The 17,921-nt window shown below is 44.4% G+C and overlaps 1 protein-coding gene across 1 annotated transcript in view; it reads right to left on the bottom strand.

Moving 5' to 3' along the window:
- Window positions 1-17,921, bottom strand: part of POMGNT2 (protein O-linked mannose N-acetylglucosaminyltransferase 2 (beta 1,4-)) — an 89,310-nt gene that overhangs the window by 60,815 nt on the left and 10,574 nt on the right. The window contains exon 2 of the mRNA XM_048951888.1: window positions 11,670-11,809. The gene's annotated coding sequence lies outside the window, so the exon portion shown is untranslated. The remainder of the gene's footprint in view (window positions 1-11,669; window positions 11,810-17,921) is intronic.

Raw genomic sequence — 17,921 nt, 5'->3', positions numbered from 1 at the left:
TCCTTCCATGGATGTGTTCGTCTCAAGATGAAACAATATATATGCAAATGTATATTAATACACAAAACCTGAAAGAAGACATTCATATCTATACTGTGATGCACTAATCTGGGCCTACTTATATTGACACAGATGGAGTGAATTATTGGAGGAGAAAAAGCACATCTGCTAAATGTTATTGTTTAATTAAGCCATTAGCAACTGAAAGACAAGAACCTTTAAATTATAGCATTTTACATTTGTCTCTGCCTGTGATACTTAGACGGTTCCCACAGCACTTGGAGTGTGCTGCATTCTTCAGTGCTATTGCTGTCAAAACCCCCTGTGAGGTAGGAAAAAGAGCCTTTGCCCCTACAGATGGGGAGCTAAGCTGCTTGGCCGTCAGCTCCATTGGAAATCTGAAAAACAGTGCTGGCCTGAAGTTCACATCCTACTGGAAAGCCTTGCAGGACCTCAGGTAAATCGTGACCGGCAAGGGAGCATCTGCCCCCAGTGCCCATACCTGGCAGTGGCCATGTGCCCCAGCCACGGAGCAGTGAGCACACTGCTGCTACCTGCCTGCCAAGTGCTGTGCACACGGCCTAAGAAATTGGCAATAATCCTTTATTACAGCTGCAGGCTCTCTCTGGAAATCTTATTCTCCTGTTCAATTTTACAGTGAATAAATTTCCAAGCCGCAGGGAAACTTCTTCCTGTGATAGGGGACAAAAAGTCTCCACGAGACACCTTACCAATGAATTTATTAACAACACAGAGGGGAAGATGCATGACCTTGTCTTCCCAGGGGAAAGAGAGGGCTGCCACCTCAAGAGCCAAGGGGCGGCCACGCACCCTCTCTGTGCTGCCCATCCTCACAATGTCCTCACCTTCAGAAGCAATGCTGCAACTTGGCAGCCCTCGCTGCCAGCCCAAACCACATCCTGCACAGCCCTCTTCCTCATCCACTGAAGTGCCAAAATGGAGGTTGGGTATCTCCCTTTTTCTTGTCTTGCTATTCCTATAATAACGTTTGGATCCTTTGTCCAAATTTTACAGCGGTCTAGAGAGCTTAGAGATATTAAGCATCCAGAAGCAGTACAAAGCCAGGCGTTCATAAAGAAGAACCCATTTAGCGGCTTTAGCATGGAAGAGGTGAATGAGATTAGCTCTTATCTATGCACAGGAATCCAGGCTTCATTAGTTCTGCTGCCCAGGCAATGCCCGGCTGCTGTTATGATGGCACGTATTAGGGTCATGAGCAGTGCCATAAATAGCCAATTTAGCTTTTATGTGCCATTTGTACCAGCTCTGCCCACAAAGTGACACATGATAAATACGAGTAAGAAATGCTTTCTGCTTTAAAAATAGAAATGTTGTTCACTCTGTATGCTGCAGGAGGAAGGCCTGACTCTGCTCGCACTTAGGCAGGCATAAAACAAATTAGCTACAGAGAAACAAATGGAGATATATAGGTTGCTCTGAAAGTAATGCCTCCTATTTATTTCCACGGAAACTAAAACAGATACAAAAAGCACAGCAACACTATTTATATTTAAAAGAGCAAATGCTTCACTACAAAATACTGTTTTTACAACACAGTCACTGCCATTAGCTATGCATTTTCACCAACAATGAAGAAGAGCCTGGATGCTATATATTCATCAAAATCTGCACCAGTGGAGGTGGCCCACTGTCACTGTCACCACTTCTGAAATGCACAACCCACTGCCTCACTGTGCTCACATCCACTGGTTGGTCTCCATAAACATTCAGCAAGCATCAGTGAATGTCAGTGGGTGCCATGTTTTCCACATGGAAGAAAATCTATTCCAGCCCTTTGCTTCAGATGCACTTCCATGTCAGATGCCATTCTGTCAGATTGCCCCTCTGTTGCCATCTGTCACATGGCAACAACATGCAATGGAATGTTGGCAGGAAGGTTCAACTCCATTCCACACCACCACCAACCGCCTCTGACATCATGGGCCAACATAATAAAATAGGAGGCATTACTCTTGGAGCAGCCCCCATACTTCTATAAAAAATGGTGCCAGTGGCAGCAGAAATGGCCTTTTCTCTTTTAAGCTTCTTTGTATCAATACTGTGCAAACACCTTTTTTTTTATGTGATGCAATAATCTTTTAGGATTGTTGAAATCATACTCCTGCTCCTCGAGTCAGAGCCAGTGTTTTTCAGGACAGAGCACAGATGCATCTCGGAGTGGAAAATCAGTCCGAATGAAAAATGAAGAACTAGAGAATCAGAGGCAGAGCACATGGGAATGTCCCCATGGTGCAGCAGGAAGGGAGCCGTAGGAGCCCTAAGGAAAGCAGCAGCTCCAAGGCAGCAAGCAATCCTTTTCCCCTGGAACTGGATCCCAATGCTCTGCTGTCTGGGGTGGCCATCAATTGGAAACTAACCCAAAGCATTGCTGCTATCCCAAAATGGTGCATTAAATAATTGAAAAATGAATAATTAAATTAAAAGAGGATTATTTCCCACAAGGAAGCAGAAAATTGCTGCCTGCAGGACAAAGGGCCGTGGCAAGGCTTAATTTTCTGCAGCTGTCAGCAGTCAGCAGCAAGGGACTGAGGACAACACCCATGGTGGGCAGGAAGGTCCCCCACACTGCACTGATGTTTTGGCTCCCATGTTTATTCCTAAGTTGTGTTTTTCTGATTTCTGAAAAAGGAGGAAGCAAATCAGGAAATACGGGACGCGCCCTTATTCCTGAATGTCAGCCTTGGGGTGCGGGGAATCTGTTTACACACCAACACAGGAGGAGGGATTTACACAGAGCAGTTCCCTTGGCTCACGGTTAGCTGCTATACATATTTGTAGGATACATTTCTATGTTTAGTCCTTTGCATTTATTTTCCTGCTGGCTGTGAGGAGATGGGCACATGAGCTTTGTTCTGGCACTCTGTAAGAACAGTATTTAATGGCACTATTATTTTTTCCCTAAGATTTATATATCTGAGCAGATGACACATTGCAAGAGTCTGCATTTCTCATGAACTATAATTAAAAATGAGCAACTTTCTGCATAGGATAACAATACCATAATATACTTGCTCTCCTCGCAGAAATTTAAACAAGGTGACGTGCTGGGTGAAAAATGATCTTGCATTTATCCCTCACATATTTCTCCAAGCAGCCGAAATCCCATGGCGCAGCACTCAAGCCTCAACCACAACCCTGTTTTGTCCCACTCTTTGTACCCTGCAGATCTGGAAGACCTCTTCTCTTGTTCTTCAGACAACCCTCCTTAACCCTCTTTAGAACTCTCGTTTCTCCAGTGAAGCAATTTCTTCACTCACCACATCAGCAGTGGTTAAAAAAGGCCAGAGTGATTTTGTTGAGAACTGTAGCATTTTCCCCAAGCCCATCTTTTCACCACTCTGACCAGAAACTTCATAGTCCCCAGGAGGGGCGTTCATGGCTGTGGCAGTCCAGTCACCAGTGGGATGCCTATGATTGAGTCATAGGATCCAGAAGAACATGCAGCATTGTGGGGGGGGTGAAGCTGCAGCTCTGTTACTCCCCCTTCCTCCCTCTGCACCATACTCTTCATCATTTATATTTGAAAAACATGAACCTGGACTTTCGATAGCAGATGTCTGTACATCATCACAGAGGACATCTTTTGTGGGATGCAGATTTGAGTAGGGGAGGAAGGAACTTGCTATTCCTAGGAGGCTCCATCTTCTCAAACAGAGCTCCAGCAAGTCAGGCTGGCCCTCAGCAGAAGGGAGCAGGCAGTGGAACAGCAGCTTCTCTCTCCACACAAGGAGTGGAGTAAGCACTGTACAACCATATCCAGTGGAGCCCCAGTGCTTCAGCATGCACTTTTCTGCTAGGGCACCCTTCCTTACTTTGGCAAACCAATCTCTAGCACTCTTAAGCTTTTCTCAGCTGTGAGGCCTTTCAGGACCAGCCATCACTGATACAATAACATTGGTATACACAATAGCTCAAAGGCAGTATTAAGGCAGTACTTGGCACGGAGGGTCCTTTCTCTGTCTATGTCTCTGTTTCCTTCCATTAGCATACCTAAGAGCCTCAGGAGCACAGCGGATATTCCCTCCTGCCCCGAAGCCTGCCCAGCATGACCCAACAAGGCATCCTTGTCCCACTTTGCTCTGTCTCCAGCTTCAGCAATGGCAGGCCCAGCTGCTTGAGGGATGCTCTGATACAAGCCATATGGCAGCAGTCCCTGAGGGATGACCTTCCTGCTCCCAATGGCCCCAGTGCTGTTTGCAGCCTGTGGGAGGATGGAGCTGATCTGGGGTTGGGGAGGAGAGAATTCAGCTTGGGTTCTTTGAACAGGTATTTGCTTTACCTTGCTTGGCAGGAAGTTTGTGCAAAGATGTGTCAGCCCCTATGGTTTAGTCAGCCAGCACCAGGCCTTTTCATCTTCAAAGCCCTATGGGACTGTCCATCCAGAGCCTCCTCCCATCAACCAGAAGGCAATGGAAGGAGTGGTGGCAGAGAACAAGGCCTCAGTGCTCATTGCTGTGAAACAACAACACAAGGCCTCGGTGTTCACTGCAGTGAAACGGACAAAAGGCCGCCATGCTTATTGCCATGAAACACGGACACAAGACCTCCGTGCTCACTTCTGCTCAACCCCAACACCAGAGCACCAGTGCTGGGCCAAGCCAAGTTCCTGCTGCCCCTGTGATCAATCCTGGAAGCGAGTGGGTGCTGAGAGAAAGGGAACGAGCCAGTGAGACCAACACAGAGCATACTCCCTCATTCATCAAAAATGAGAAATTCCTTTCTGTGCTCAACACCTCCACTAATGATTTAAACATTAAATCATGTTTTTTGGCTTGCGGCATTTGCATTGTGAAGGACTGAGTTGAAGAAAGGAAATGCTTTGAAGATCTTAATCAGGATTTCCCTCCAAACTCGTGTTTCCGTACCTGCTGTGGCAGGGCCAAGCAGAACACTCTGCTTACATCCAAACTGCACTTCCAGTACCAAAGGTCACCAGGAATGGAGGAAGAAGACAGCCCTGCTATCAAACCATTAGCCAGAGTAGACAAAAAAGTCCTATATCCTGAGAGCAACAAGGTTTCTGGTGGGTTGCTCAGTGTCAGTGGAAGATCAATACATTCAAGCCTGATTCCAAAGCCATTGAAGGGGCTTCTCCTTCCATTCCAGGGGGTTGGATCAGGTCCTCCGGGAGCACATACTGTCAGAAACAAGAGTGGCCATATGGACCTGAGCTCAAACTGTGTCATAAGAGCATACGGCAATGCTTTGTGCAGGCACTGAGTGAACTACTCACCATATGCTATTGATCTACCTTGTGAAAATGTTTTATATACTGTACAGCAGAGGTAAAATTTACCCAAGGAATTTAATAAACAGTATCACTGCAAAGACAGCATGCAAACTTTACACTACTTGCAGATTAAAAGTCATCCGCTCCCTTGCGATTTCTTCCTGCACGTACCAAAGAAGTCCAAGCGTGGATAAATTTAACACAGATGATTCTCATTTTTGCTTCTGGAAAACGTTGCCCTGGCAGATTCTCAGAGTCAAGCTATACATCTGTCACTCCCTCCAGTCAAGTCCTTGGGAATCTATATTTATAGTCCTAGGTTTTGTACAGTTAGAGCCTGTGCCAAAGCCTACTGCAGTCAATGGAAATCTTGGAAAAAAAGCCTTAGAAATGTTTTAGAAAAGCACAGTTTTGACTAGAAAATGCTAAAATGTTAGAATATGTATAAAAAAAAATATCAAAAACATTTTTTAAACATTTCAAGCAAAAACCAAAGCGGCAATAGGCTTCCTATAGCAGACTGAGTGATCAGCTGTGGATGTGTGCTCCAGAAACTACTTGGGACAGAGAGATTGCTTCAGCAAAATGTGTTACCTGCTGTGCACAACACCCGGTGCTCCTTGAGCTCTTCAGTCCCTGAATATCTGATTAAGGCCAACTCCAATCCCACTTTAGCCTACCTTCACATTAAACAAACACCAGTCTGTAGCTTTGTTATCTGCCCTTACCAGTCACTAAGGAGTCAGGGTGGTATGCACATTAATGAGTGAGGTTTTTCTCCCTTTCTAAGTTTGCAGAGAACAATAGAATTTCCTGCAAAAATTCTTGGACGAGCACAGTCTTCCTCTGGGACTCCACTGCAACATACCCACATTTTTCAGTACAACAGCAAAAATGTCAATGTATCTTTAGTGTTGGGCTTCTTCAGCTTTGTTAGAGTTCTTCACACCTTTGAAATTTGGCATGGAGGAGTCTACAACATCTGATCTGTAGGTAAGAGATGCAGGTACCACCAAGGCGGTGTGAAAAAAAAAAAACCTACAAAAAAAACCCAGCAGGATAATAAATAGAGGAAGGAAAAATATACATCACAATTTTAAAATCTTGGAACAACTGAAGTAGGTGGTAAGAAGTCTAATACGCAACTTCAAAAGAACAGCATTTCCTGCTGAGATGCCCAAGAGAAAAAGTGAATTGGAAACCCTTTGAAAGCTAAATGGAGCATCCGTAGATAGCACAGACTCCACAAGATGTCTTCAGTAAACCTTGCTTCTCAAGGTTGAAGAAGGTCTATATAAATCCCAATGAGCCTCGTACCACTGGCATAGATCTCTAAAGTAACAGGCTCTGGCACTCCTGAAGCTGGCTTTAGCATCACTCAGAAACAGAGCCAGGTAAAGTCAAATGTCTTCCAGTGGTCTCTCGTGATCATGTATTTTAGTGCCATCTAAAGCAAATCCATGGCTGAGATTATATATAAAAGAAGACATTAACGTGTTGGCCCACGGGCTCACCATACAGCATCTATACCACCAAAATTCCTACGCAGATGCCCCAGCCCCAGTATTTAGGTACTTCTCTGATGGGAGAGCAAGGTCAGAAGTGATCCACTGCCCATGTGTTGATGCTGCTAATGTGGTTGGATGCAGCTTTTCTATTGCTGGAGTTAGGTAAAATGAATTACTTTTACTCTGTTACCCACCCCAATAGTTGTACAGCAAGAAGCTCCTCCGCAACACGGGAATCCCAGGCATAATTTCCTCTTCTAAAAAAGTACAAATATGCATGCCCTAGATACATGCTGTAGCTACCAAATAACAGGTTCTATCCCAGAGAGGTGCTTTCCACCCAAAATGAAACAGAGCCACTTGACATGATTTGTTGGGGCAGTCAGAAGCTGTCAGGAAGTTCTGCTGCAACAGTTATGAAAAGGAGACTGGAGGAGAGCATGGTCATGGCCAGCTTTGCCAGGCAGTTCAACATCCCAATTCCTAGCTCCCTGTCTCACCCTCATGCTGCCTTTTTAGAAATTTCTTTACAAACTGCATGCAGCTTCAGCTCTTCTTCATGATGCTGATGCTGTGCACTTGCTCCTTTCACAGTGCTCCCCCTGAAGTTCTCCTTCTGTATTTGTGTCAACATGCACAAAAGAAACGATTCCCAGATTTCTGCGTGCTCTTTCTCTATAGCAAGCTAATAGCCTCACTGCCACCAGCGCTCTGATAAGTGTGAAATACCACTGTTTTCAGCACAGAAAAAGTGGGAATTAAAATGGGGAATCCTATTGTTCCTTAGCAAATAGCTGTCTCTGTGCAGTGTTTGCATGTTGTGCCGGTCTTTCACATGCAGCAAACAGTGCTGATGTGTACGAAAGCCCTTCGTGAAGTTAGTGGGAGGAAAACCCAGCAACAGTAACAAGAGCTTGGCACCACTTTAGTCCCATCTGAGCCCTGTTTTGATACAGTGGGCACTGCCAAGGCTCTGCCTGCCTGCTCTGCACAGACACGAATGGCAGCCTTTGATTCCCGGGTGGCACTGGCTCCAGCCCTTTGCTGTGGCTTTGAGACACAAGTGCATTGTAAGGGCCTGGCTGCAGTTCTTAGGAATACCAGCACTCAGGGCTCTTGGAGCAGCTGCATCTTTATCCTTAGCATCTGAAAACCACTTGTATTATTAAAGTGGAAGATTTCAGAATTGGCACTTCCCTGTAACCACAGGTATTTTAAATATTTAGCAAAATAAGATAGCATTCTGGAATCGTTCTTATGGGTCCTAGGCAGCTCTTAGGCAGGAGGCAAAAACCCAGAGTCAGCTCTGTGAGAAGTTAGAACTGGAAGCCATTCCTCCCCTCTCTCAGCCAGGACACAGACACCACGCTCCCTAAGCCACAAAGAGTCCTCAACAAGCGTCCTCCTTAAAACTTTTCATTTACTTGTTGCCAGACTCATAATCCACTTGGGGTTCATAATGCAAAGTGGGAAATAATTGTCTGGGGAAGTGGCTGGCTGGTGAAGCTCCACTGGTGTGAATAACCAGCAGGATTACAGGGGAAGGTGGCTGCCTGGCAGTGGTAATGGGATGCTGAGCCTTTAACTATTAGATCAAAGTGCAAATGTGTCCCACAGTGGTGTTGATTCATGCTCTTGGATGTCCTGTGGAAAATGTACAGCTCATTCCAGCTCCCTAACTCACCAGAACCATTGAAACAAAGGCGTTGGAGCCCCTCACAGACCGAGATGCCTCTGTTGGTCCTACTAGAATCCCATCCACACCTTTGGAAACCTGACCTTAGGTGGCTCTGCCAGAAGGGCCACCATTGCAGCTGACACATGCTGTCTCAATTTTTGGCCAAGGACAGAGAAAGCATGAAGACAAGAATCCGATTTTAGCACTCTTGTCAATTATTTATTCATGAATGCTGATTTATTCATCAAGATGTCTGCCTTCAGCTGTGATTTAACAGCTTTGCTAAACATGGTGTTTCATTTAAGTAACAAGGAACTTCACTATGGTCCTTCATTTATCTAATAAACACCAGCAGGGGTCCTTATTTAATAAGGACTGCAAATGGACTGATCTGAACTCTAGCTTTCTTAGACAGTACTAATAGGATAGATTAATTTCCTCCACCGCAGGAACAAACACTAGGACAAGCATTATGAAAAAGTCAGGCTAACTGATTGTCATCTCCAAGCCTTCATATCTATTTAGGTGGTCATGTTACAGTAACAAACAATTTAATCTGTACAAAAGACAGATAATGGACAGGGAAAATGAATGCCCTATAGACCTTCCTGGCCCATAAATGTCTGCCACTTGATTGCCAGAAACTGTGTGGAACCACAGTTGAAGGACCCAGCTGTCCCTCCCAGTTCTATATTCGTACTGAACGGAAAGCAATTCATTTATTGGTTAGAGACAATATATCACAACTATCCCCTATTTAGATAAAAAATAAAAGCATTTCTACATTCACCCAATGATGAATCACTAGGACTTTACACAGAGCAATAGTAACATGCTGCAATGAAGACTTGCTGCAATGTTGGATATGGCACAGCAAGTCTGAATCGTGATAAGAAATTCTTAGTCCAAGCAAATTCACTCTTTAAATTGCAGAGTTTCTACTAGATGTTGCTCTTGCACGATGGAATGGGTAATGTTGTCCCGGCAGCTCCAAAAGGACAGAATGGATAGGGGTCAGTATACCTAGACAGTACTTCAAGAGCTAATAGGAAATTAAAAACAATGAGCAAGATCATCTGATTTTGAGCAAGTCACCATGAACTAGAACCAGCAGCCCCAGCTCTGCTGCAGCCTCTCTCCTTGAGCCCATGCTGCTTGGGCAAACGTTTGCCAAGCTCTTTTCTCAAAAAGGGACTAGCTACACTGAATGGCCTTAAGGGGGTAGGAAATACTCAGACAACCTGCCCAGCAAGCTGATGACACTGGATAGAGATGTGGGGAATAGTAGGGAGCTACAGGTGGTCACCTCTTAAGCTGGCCTTAAGAAGATGTCATCCATGACTGGGCTTGGTCAAAAAGCAGCAGCTCAGTCACGTGTGAAAACACCCAAAGCCATATACTAACTTGCTTTCTTCACTGTTGAGGTGTTTTATTAGTGAATGCTACAAGTCTGGAGGAAGGACCATGGAATGGAATAAAGTATGTACTGACAGTGAGCACACACAACAATTTGCTATGTATTTTGCATACTTTTTTAAGTGCCAGTATTTTTTCTAAGTATTTTTTTCCAAAACTTGGCATTTTACCATGACAGCTTTACAGTGAGACACCGGTCCAACATGCTGACATTGACTAACAAGGCATAGCAACAACCCAGCCCTTTCACATACTTTATGAGTACAATGTGTTACTGTTAAGCAATATTTGAAGAAATACAAGGCGAAACAGTTCCCAGGAAGATCTGGATTCTGTCTTCATGCAGCCACAGAAATATATGACAGAAGAATAAATCCTAATAACACTGCTGATGGCTCACCTAGCGAGGGAAAGGCTGTGAGACCAGAGCTAAGAAATGCCACACAGAAGACTGTTGTCCTTGCTCTTTGCTGTTAGTTTGCTCTACTTTTGTGCTGGCAGGAGTTGTTTGGTAGCACTGAGCAGCATAGTAGGGTGAGAAGTTTGCTTGTTTGTCACCCAGTAAAAAGAGAGCAGTTGCAATTCTCACTCAAGAAAATGTTGAGCCAATGACGTGCATTAAATGGGGCCGAGGTGGGCAGCACGTGCTTCTGGGACCACTCTAAACCCCAAACAAATGGCCCATTGGCACTATTAAAGGTCTCCAAATTTCCTAAATAAAACAGTGCTATATCTCTGGAAATGGACAGATAAAGGACTCAGCTCAATCTCTGTTGACATATAACCCTTCCCTGCTGCTTTGCAATACTTGTGCCTTATGCAATTTGCTCAGCTTTCTCCATCCCCCCCTTGCCTTGCTCAGAAATGGAAGTATTCTGCTGGCTTGTGTGCTGCAGCAGCTGCTCCTCTTGACATTTCTGCTGCGGGCTGGGATACAGACCCTAGGAATGAGCGCTAATGAAACAGCTAATATAACCCTTCCTCTCCTTTCCCAATATTTCATGTGAATTAGATATTCTAATTTAAGCAATTGTTCCTCTGAGAAGTCTTCCAAGGTTAGCAGAGGTTCAAAAATAGTTTGAAACAGCAACAACCAAACCAAGAGTGCTTCAGGCTTTAATATTCTTTCAACAATTTCTGCTGTTTATTACAAAGGAGTGTGAAGGTAAATGTTATTTCCAGCAGGTGTCCTGCAAGGAATGTTGGACTATTAGTTATTTGCTCCCACCCTCTAGATGGGCGTCCAGGTAAATAGAAAGCTGAATTCTAGCACCACACATTTCCAGGATGCAGCACAATAGAAGAGTGTGATTTTTGGCCCATGGAGTGCATTTGCAGCTCAAAATGTTTCAGGGAGGAAGTGTCCTCACTGAAATGAATTGTGATGCATTTATATGATAGAAGACCCAATCTAAGGCTTCATCTGTTGAAGAGAGAAACAGAGTGCTGTTTTCTGGATGGGAAAATGAATACGGTGATAGCAATCTGGAAAGAGGCTTACACTTGGCAGGCAATTTCTCTAATGGGACTGCAAGAGCTGCTCATTAGGAGTGTGTTAATCACAACCAGTGACCACAGAAGTCTCTGTGAAGATAGCCTCCATTAGTTCCCATCACAATGAAAATGCACAGTCCATGCAAACATCCAGGTTGCTTCAAGCTTCACTGAGGTCACTGGCTAACAAAACCATCAGCATCACACTAAGCAAACTTGACAAAATAAGAACAAAGCTGAATGCCAATCAGTGAGGTCTGGGAACAGATGTCTATCTCAAATTACCCCTTTTGTTCATTACCTGAAGAAGCATGGGACACTTGGTTAGTAGAAATTGCAAATGCAGTCAGGTATGCTCTCAGCAGTGACACATCCAGTTTGAGTTCTGGTTGTATTGTGCAATAATTTCTTTAGGGAAAGGTATGTCACAGTTACAATTAGCTGGAAAAAAAAAAAAAAAAGATAATTAATTGACATACACACTTCATCTCAACAACTAGAAAGTGTTCATTCCTGGCAATGGGAAGAGACGGCAGCCAGCTTGTCCCAGGTCATTTTACAGCCCCATTAATCAGCTGTGTTTGCTCCAGTGGAAGACATGCTTACTGCAACTGCTTCGCCTCATGCCTGCATACATTTTCTCGCCCCAGTTCTAGCATAGCCTGCAGGGAGTTTAACGTGGGCAAGTTGCATCATGCAGATTGCAGAGGCACACAACAACGCTGCTTGGCCAGCTCCACTAATATCATTGTGCTGCATACTGATACTGCTTTTTATGCATGTATTATTTCTGATACCAGGAACAGCTTTCCTACCACTAACTCAATAAGCAGAATATTGATGGGATGTAAGATTTAACCCATGGTGAGCATTTCTCATTGTATGCAACCCTGGTGGAGGCTTGCTGCCAGGTTGCCACGGACCTATCTTCAAGGCTGGATTGCCGTAGACCTGTTTTCCATCACCGGCCTTTTTCTGTATGCTGATGCCCTTTATCCATATAGCTAAGCCATGGGCTGGGATCACAAATAGGAATGTAATCAGGGGTTGCAGCAGTGAATATCACAAACCCCTGAACAGAAGTGAGGTACAGCCCATGGATCCCACAACCTCTCCCCAATCGTCACTCTCTCAGCTTCCTCCCTGAAACGCATATTTCCTTCAAGAGCCAGTATTGATTCCTCAGGCTCAGCCCGTAGATTATAAATATCCTCCATCTCCCACATTCCAGTTATCATTTTGTGAGAAATCTGAGGAAACACAGAGATACAGCTAGATTTTATGTAGTTCTAAAACAGCTCATTAAAAACTAACTGAACATAAATGCTCTCCAGGCCCCAACCCTTGCTGAAAAATGGCTTTCCTCAGCCTGTTGCTGTTCTGCTTACGAGTCCACCCATGGCAAGAATGGCAAACAGACAGTTCAAGGCACATTTGCTGCAGGAGCTGCCCCCCTTGATACAGAGCCAGTCCAGCCCCTTTCCCACCTGCTCATGCTTTTCTGTGCATCTCCTTCAGGCTTCCCTCAGGAGACTTTTTAAACCCTCTATTATCACCTCTTCATCTTTGCCCATTTGCTGGCATCTCTGCAGATCTCTGGCTCCTGGAAATAGGGTACTGGTTTGCATTAGGAGGTCAGTGGAACAACACACAGCACACCACTCAACAGTAGCAGCCCAGAAAGCCTTGGCACTTTTAACATTAGGAGATGCCACGACTGTAAACCTCTGCAGTGCATTTATAAGGCTGTCTCATGCTGGATTTTAGGGACCAGTCTCACAGCAGGGAAGCAACCATTTTCTCTCTCTACTCTTGATAAGCAACAACTGATAGAAATCTCCTTGGGACTTTTGCCAATGGAAAAACAATAGCCTGTACAAGTGCATCAGCTTGAATGGGCGCAACTTATTGTGTGTCATCTGCTTCCCAAACCCTGCTGGAGTGGTGGGGTTGGGCAAGTGCACCAGAACCCAGCATACATGGAGACAAGAAGGAAGTGGATCTGTTTTTTCCTTAATCAATCCACATTGTTTTCCCACTGGGGAGGATGGAGCTATGGGGATGGTGTGACCAGCAGCTGAAGTTTGGAGATCACTCCTGGCAGCTGAAGAGAGCTCCGTGAGCATACAAATGCTCTCACCATGAACCTTCTAACTCATTGGAACAATTTTGTTGTTTCTTTAAGAGTCAGGTTTCGCTCTATCACATACTGAGCAGTACATGATCCTGAAGATTAGGCTGTGAGCTAGCCAACATGTCAGACAACCAATAAATCCGATCTCCCCAGCAGTTCTGGAGGTGGAAGAAACTTCAAAAATGGGAAAGAGGGTAAATGAAGTCAGGCCCATTTCCCAAATACTAACATTGTTATTTGTGTGACTTGCCTCAAAAGCAAAAGGCATTAAGAAAGAAGGGGAAAGTCGCATATTCTTAAAACTGGGAAAGCTTAAGTTTTATTGTGATAGGAAAAAAAAACCTGTTCTGTGCTTTGAGAATCCTGCAAGATAACACTTTCCATATACAGACCATCAACATAATTTGTTGTTACAGTGTTTTGCTAAATGTGTTTGTCCATCCTCTTCCAGCTCCAGCTGTAAAGTAATTATTTTTTTCATATGCAATCAAAGCACATCTCATTATGCTTATATGGTAGCAGGCTGCTCCTCAATCTTACAATGAAGTTTCAATAGTTTAAACAAAACTCCAAATTTACAACTGCTCATTGTGAATGATTGAAACATATTTCTTCATTTGTCAGTTGCTGCAAATCAGTCATTATGAAATCAGAAATTCATTGCAGAACATAGTATTGTACACTATGGGAAATGTTCCACAACCAGCAAAGCATACATAATTGGTTTAATCTGACTTTATTTTCTAAGTGTCTTCTTCTTTCCTCTTTTAGATTTAGGAATGAGTTGTATTCAGGTGCATATTTCACTGGAACAGGCTGCCCAGGGAGGTGGTGGAGTCTCCTTCTCTGGAGATGTTCAAGACCTGCCTGGACGCCTACCTGTGCGACCTACTGTAGGGAACCTGCTTTGGCAGGGGGGTTGGACTCGATGATCTCTGGAGGTCCCTTCCAACCCCTACAATTCTGTGATTCTGTGATTCTGTGATATTTCGTATTTTAACAGCTTGGAACTGCAAAGAAACAATAGCTTTTCTGTGGAAACTGAAGCCAAAGGTCAGCCTGCCTAACTTTGGGATGCGGGCCAGGTCTTATCTATGTTTTTCCCTCTCTCCTGATATCACTCTCATTTTGGTGCCAGGAATTAGGATACTCATCTTCTCTAGGTAAACATCAATTTCTAAAAAGGGGAATATAATTGCACAGAAGAGGCTATGACATGCCTTGGGATTAGTGAATGCCTCCTAATTGAGCTTCAGTGAAAGCGGCAGTTCTGGCATTATTTTTATTCACCTTGTGGAAAATTATTGGAGCATATTTCATATAATTAGGATCAAGAATGGATTTGGCATCACTTCCAGCAAATGCCCCTGAACACTAATCTGGTTTATTTGGCACCACTGCCAAAGCTTCTCTTGTGGGGAATACAATGACAACAATTAACCTGGCAGTGCAGAACAGCAATGGGAAGTAGGAAGCAGTGTTGTCTTTTATCTGCATGTAGAGTGAATTGTGCCCTCATACAAAACAGAGGAGCAGTGTCTTTCAGTGTCTTTATTTTTTTCTTCTTTTTGTCCTTCCAGAGGTGTTCTAAGGAGTCTTATCTCTTTTTCTTTTTTTTTTCTTTCTTTTTTTCCCATCTAACTCAAACATCCACATTTTCCTGCTGTCCTGAACAAATGGGTACATGGGTCCTATTTAGAGTAGCAAAGTATTTTAAGATTTCTGGGTCAGGTGCAGTGACAGTTTATCCACCCATAGACTTGCTTCACGAAGTTGGATGACAGTGCAGTGAGAGGGAGGAAAACCAGCCCTGCACAGTTGGTTTGCAAGGAAGACGTTTGGAAGAGGAGACTTTCACTACAAGGAAGACAAAGAGATTAGGTATTAACCTCGGAATTTAGATACTGCAAAGCTCAAAGGACTTAGAGAGATTTACAGAGGCACAGGAGAACTTGATAGGAAGAAGAAGCAGAGTGAGAACCAGCTGGAGAAAGGACCGAGAAAAACCCTGCAGGGAGCACTGTGAGAGGAATCATAGAACTCTTTGGAGTAGAAGGGATCTTTAAAGGCCATCCAGTCCAATTCCCCTGCAGTGAACAGGGACACCTACAGCTACATCAGGTTACTCAGAGCCTTGTCCAGCCTGACCTTGAATGTCTCCGGGGACAGGGCATCCATTACTTCTCTGGGCAACGTGTGCCAGCACCTCACCACCCCATGTGCTCAGGACACCTTCGACTTAACCCTAACAAGCACTATCAAGTGGTGAGAAAGTTCAAGTGGGGAAATATGTATAGCTACCTCTTGATGGTGAGGTTTGGTTTGTTTGGTTCTGCTAGAAGGATATATTTTCTTTGCCATACCTAAAATCATCAGAAATGCCTACTATTTTGACTCTAACCCTGGCAGTAGGAAGTTCCACTTCAGCAGATTCAAGTGTGGATCTGTTTAGGAATACTCCCCAAACCCGCTTCCTTGTTTCTGCCACTGGCAAGGTGAGCAAGCAAGCCTGCAGCATCCAGCCTGCAGCTCAGGGAAGGATTTTGCCTAAGCTACTGAGCAGCCTGAAGGCATCAGTTGTAGACTTGGATCATAGGATTTCTATACAAACTCTCACTTCCTTCGGTGCAGACAGCCAGCAGCCAAGGAGGAGCATGAGAGAGGGGATGAGGAAAATGCAAGTAGTGCAACGTGCAGGGGCTTGGAGTACCTATGAAGACTGCAGGCCTACTGCAGTGAGCCCAGGGCGGAGGTCCTGGTGGGAGGCACACCACAAGCATCTGTAGATCACAGGATCAAATTTCAGTCCCATTATTAAAAGTCCTTCAAAACACAATGGGGATGCTGTTAGGTCTACGCCCATCCTTTCCAAAACCCTGGGAAAACAAGAGACTGGCAGCCTGTCCTGCACATCAACATCCCCTCCCCACAGCCCCCAAACTGCCTCGAGCAGTGCCAATGCTAAGAGCTTCTCTTTGAAAGCATTCTTCCCTGGCTTTGAGCTCCAATCTGTGCTCTGTTTTTTTCTTTGACAGTAGAAAAGGGATGCGGTAAGTAAATCCCGTGCAAGCTGTTCACACTGAAACCAACAGCTGATCCTGTAAAATTGCTGCTCCTAGAAAAACGCTTTTTAGGTAGCAGCCTGCAGCTCCCAGGCTGACTGGAGATGCAGCCCTAAGTCTATCTTGCTGTGTCAGTTCAGCTGCAAGGTAAATTTTTTCTATCCTGTCCGCAAAAATCTCACATACAAAGGAGAGAGGAGCAAAGAGCAGGACAGAATCACAGAACCATTAAGGTTGGAAAAGCTTTCTAATATCACCTAGTCCAACCCCCAACCCACCCCACCATGCCCACTGAGCACATCCCTCAGTGCCACATCCACACGGTTCTTGAACACCTCCAGGGATGGTGACTGCACCACCTCCCTGGGCAGCCTGTGCTACTGCATCACTGCTCTTTCTCAGAAGAAAATTTCCCTAATATACAGCCTGAACTTCCTCTGGCACAACTTAAGGTCATTCCCTCTTGTCCTATCGCTGTTACCTGGGAGGAGGCCAATCCCCTCCTCACTACAACCTCCTTTCAGGGAGTTGTAGAGAGTGAGATAAATGGCAGCGGCCATATGTGGCTGGTCCCTGTCTCCCCCATGTCACTCCTGCCTCTGCCCTTTGCTCATACTCCTCAGCACCTACACTTGAGAGGTGACACAGTGTTACACCCCATGTAAGGGACATTCTGAGTTGCTGGTTTGTGTGAAATTACAATTTTATTTCCGTGGACGGGTCCTGCTGTACCATAGTTTTAAGTTCAGAGGATCTTCAATTCATCCCTCAAAAATCGTGGATGCCCACTTTCTGGCACCTAAGTTTCAAAAGCCTGGCCTGAATCCTTGATGATCTCTCTTATCAGACATTGCACAGCCCTCAGACCAGTGATGGCTAATACACTGTCTATGCTATGTATGTAGTAGTACGTAATATTTCATGAGCAGAAAATGAGGTGTCATCCTTAACCATGAATTTTCTTCTCTTTTTTTCTAAAAATCCATGTAATAACATTTAGCACGGCTTAAATGTGCACCTCACATTTTCAGCCAGAAATATTTTTACCTCACATTAAATTTCCAGTTGAAAAATGGGGATGTTCTCTGTCAGCACAAATAGAAGTGAAAGATAATAAATCACTGACTTGTAAACTGTTCCTGAGAATCAATAAAATGTAAGCAGCTACAAAACAGAAGGTAGAAATACATTAAATATGAATGATAAGAAAGAAGAATAAGACTGAAAAACGATAAGGCCATGTATTTCGTTACAGGAGACAGATGTGATAGAGGATGGTCCTGGGCTGGTAAGAGAGGTTCTTCACCAAAAAATCATCTGACTATGTATCCCTGTCCGCTCCCTCTCTCTAATGGAG

This window comes from Lagopus muta, chromosome 7 (genome assembly GCF_023343835.1).
Source record: "Lagopus muta isolate bLagMut1 chromosome 7, bLagMut1 primary, whole genome shotgun sequence".
NCBI classification, from domain to species: Eukaryota; Metazoa; Chordata; class Aves; order Galliformes; family Phasianidae; genus Lagopus; species Lagopus muta.
The sequence above is the reverse complement of the archived record's forward strand: the minus strand, read 5'-3'. Positions and strand labels throughout refer to the sequence as shown.